Raw genomic sequence first — 3,959 nt, forward strand, 5'->3', positions numbered from 1 at the left:
CGTACGTCCGGTAGCGGCTGCTGCGGGAAAGGCCGGCGCCGGTCCCGCAGCCCTCGCAGGAGCTGCGTGCCCGGGCGCGGCGGGCTGGCGGCGGACCTCGGCGCCGCGTTAGCCCCGGGCCGGGCGGAGACGCGGACCCGACGGCGCTGGGCGGCCTTTCGGGGGCTCTGCCACCCCGTGAGGGGCCGCGACACGTTGCCCGCCGCTGCCGCCGTGCCCTGCTCGAGCCCTGCGGCCACTCGTGGTCCCGCCTGCCTCCTCCCAGAGGCCCCTGCCTCACAGCTGTGCGGGCCCAGAGTAGCTGTGCCTCACAGACTGTCTCGAGTTGGAAGGGTCCCATAAGGATCATCGAGTCCAACTCCCTGCTGCCCGCAGGACTACCTAAAACTAAACCATATGACTAAGAGCGTTGTCCAGACGCTCCTTGAACTCTGACAGGCATGGTGCCGTGACCCCTTCCCCTGCGGAGCCTGTTGCAGCGACCAACCACCCTCTCGGTGCAGAACCTTTTCTGATGTCCAGTCTGAACTTCCCCAAGGTACGCCTCCAGGTGTATCTGCAGATACAGAGATATGCACCAAATATGACTAGTTACTGTGCAGATTTTTTTGTGGATTTTTTTTTTTTTTTTTTTTTTTAGACCTTGCGAAAGATTTGCAAAGGGGAGAAAGAGTCACAAAATTCAGAATGGATTTCATGTGGAGCTGGGGCAGGATCTAAGTTCACGTGGAAACGAAAAAACATTTCCCCCGATGATTGCTTTGACGACTATGAGGAGGTGGAGCACAAGCAGCGTTAGTCTTTGGCTGGTTGAACCGCAAACACGAAGTGAGGCCAGACCCTGTGAGCGCCCCCTCAGCCCATGGGTCTCCTTGGTGGGACTTCCCAGAGAGAGGCACTGGGGGTTGTCAGGGGAGCAGTGGTAAGCGGAGAAGAAAATTTCTTGTTCTTCAGGCGCTTCATGTGGTAACTACTGAACAGGAGGATCAGTGCAAGATGTTGTAGCCTTTCAAGTTTTGGCATCTTAATGAAAAACCCCCAAGTAAATTCATACATACAAGCTTATCCATTAGGTGTGTAATCCCCAGGCAAAGAATGCTACAGCAGTCTGTAGCTTGCTACCATGTACCCATATACTATACTTAGGTGATTTCATCTGTTAAGAAATGTAGGAAACAAGTGTGGTCCACCGAAACTGAATGAACTGGATCTTGTTTTCCTTCTGCCTTAAACCTAGTCATGTTCATACCAGGATCCCCATTACTTATAGTATCTTTCCCCTAAAGATCAAATTCCATCATCTTAATTGAAAACAAAGTAAGTTTCAGGGCCACACTTGCATTAAATCTCTACTGTTGCGGTATAATGGACTCAATTTTTCTTTACTTTTGTAATTGCATGAAACATCTTCTGATGCTTCTCTTTATTTTACTTACAAGGTTTCTATCAATGGAGTTTTGGTGATCTTCACTTTACTCTCTGAGTACAGACTTTTTGTTATAAACAGACCACTTAAGGAGGGACTTACTCTAATGAATAGTTTCTATAGCCCTCAATTTGTCCTTCTGAAATGGAAAGCTTGTTACATGCATACTTTGTTTATTTTTCTGTTTCACTTAAACTAAATATGTATGGTCCCAACTGGGATTATAACTTACTTAATAACTGGTAGTTTCATAATGTCATTACTATCTAACCAAACCCAAATCTTAACTGTATCACTGTTCTGATCCTGTTCTCTGTTCCTTACCATGTCTGGGAATGCCTGGAATGTGCCTTTAGTGGTAGCGTTTTTCTGTCCTTTTTTTTTTTTTTTTGGTGGGAAATGCAAGACTAAAAGCTGTGTAGTTTATCTAGCAACAACAGAGATCTCCTTTTGCACAGCCAAATGCAACCTGGGGCACTGTAACACTAGAGTTTCTTATGCCTTCTTAGAAGTAACTGCTGTATTTGACCCACTGGTGCCATTGGGTTTGCTCATCTATCAATTTGTATAAATAGTCTCTCTGTATTAAAGACTAGAAATAAAAGTTTCTAGGCCACAGATTCATCTTCTCTCCCACACAAAGGCACAGCAAGAATTGCCAGCTTGAAGATATGATGCAGGAAGTAATCAAGAAACTTCAGTAAAATTTTCTCTAACAGAAATTATGGGTTTACATTTCCCAAGCACTTTGTGGAAACAGCATGTGGAAATGTCTCCTGTGTTACACTGCATAACAAGGGGTGGGTCAGGTAACGTTATGCATTGTTAAAGCTGCCTGACTGTTCCCGTTCTTTGTGACTTGGCAAAATTTTAGCCAGTTGGGATTAAATGTTCTAGACCAGATGTCTACCTCAGGCTATTTTATTTTTTTCTCTTAATTTCTTCTACAGTGATTCATTGTTTCCAAGAAGAAAGCCAGTGAAAAAGAACATCATAATAAAAACATTCTGAAAATTTCTTTTAAAAAGTCTCATGTACCCCAGCAGAAGTGTGAAAATTTGATGCGTGAGGGGGCAGAGATGACATTTTTCAGTGCTGTGGCTTTGCTAGCTAGCCTTGTGAAAACCTGCATAAAGTAAACCAAATTATACTACTTGAAGGGAAAAAAAAAAAAAGTATTCACATGCTCCACACAGATTTACTGGAGTACAATGAACATCACTGAAGAGTCCACGGGCCTGCAACATGTGCCACACTGCATCTGGACAGAAGCTTCCCTGTGAAAATTTAAGACAGAATTAAAAACTCTCATATCCCACAACACTGAAATTTAATTCTAGCCATTAAAATTTAATTATGTGAGTTGTGAGAGTGTGGTTTCACTTCCCCACGTGTATGGTAAGGGGAGGTGAGCGTCCCTAGGTGAAGTGCAGGAGAGAGGGGAAGGGTCCCAGAGTGGGGAGCAGAAGAAAGGGGCTGCTGTGTGAAGCAAAGTGCCTTGCAGGCAGCTGGGAGGTTAAAGGGAGGGGAGGGGGTCAGAGTCCGGTCATAGAGATTGGCCAAAATGGCCACAGGAATGTTGAGGGACCAAAAGGAGAAGCCAGTTCGGGAGTCCCAGGAAACAAAGACGAGGGGAAGGCACAGTGGAACTTGCTGACAATTGCCTGGGGAAGGTGGGAAAAAACTGGGACTGGCTGGACAAGGTGAATGGGTTGGGAGTAGGGGTGAGAGGAAAGGGTAGGAAGGTGTGAGCCTGGGGCCAGGCTGGCAGTAGGAAAGAGACATGAATTACTAGAAAAGAGCCTGGGGCAATGAGCTGAAAGACTCACACTCCCAGGGGAGCAAGAGGAGGCTGTGGAGGGCAGGGCCCAAACACATGGAGGTGTGACGGAGATTTGGCCAACAGCCTCCAGGGCCTGCGGTGGGATGGAGTGGTGGCAGTCCCCGTTTCCCTGTGGTCAGCAAACATCTTTGAACCCATGGCAGAGCCCTCAGCTCTCTCCTGTACCATCTGAGCTCAGAGGAGACAGGATGCAGATCACAGGAATGCATTTTGTCGGTTTGGGGTCCCTGAAAAAGTGTTGCTGTGCAGGGGTTATACTCATGGGTTGCTGTTCTTCCAGGGGGCACTTCCAGACTCACTGGGCAATGGCTGAAGAACCTTTTTTGGCTGGATTTTTAACTAGCCATCCTCCCAACAATCTTCAAATTAAAAAGCAAACGTGCACCCTCTATATGGGTCCACACTTTCTGCACAATTAAACCCCATACCTCTTACGCCTACGGAGGAGCTTTCCCGGCCAATTAGGTATTTAAAAAAAAAATCCATTTTAACAAATACAACCTATATCTAGAAGTTAGGGCAGTCTTCTGAAATTCTGTCCTCAGAATTACGGACCTGTTTTAAAATACCGGTTTAGAAATGAAATTCTGCCTCCCAGACGGCGCTTGCCCACCGACGACGAGCCGCGGTCGCAGGGCGGCCCTGCCCGGCTGTGCCTACCCGCCTGCCGCGACAGGAGCTTCCCGCCTT

This window comes from Haliaeetus leucocephalus, unplaced genomic scaffold (genome assembly GCF_000737465.1).
Source record: "Haliaeetus leucocephalus isolate CR32 unplaced genomic scaffold, Haliaeetus_leucocephalus-4.0 Scaffold417, whole genome shotgun sequence".
Taxonomy (NCBI): Eukaryota; Metazoa; Chordata; class Aves; order Accipitriformes; family Accipitridae; genus Haliaeetus; species Haliaeetus leucocephalus.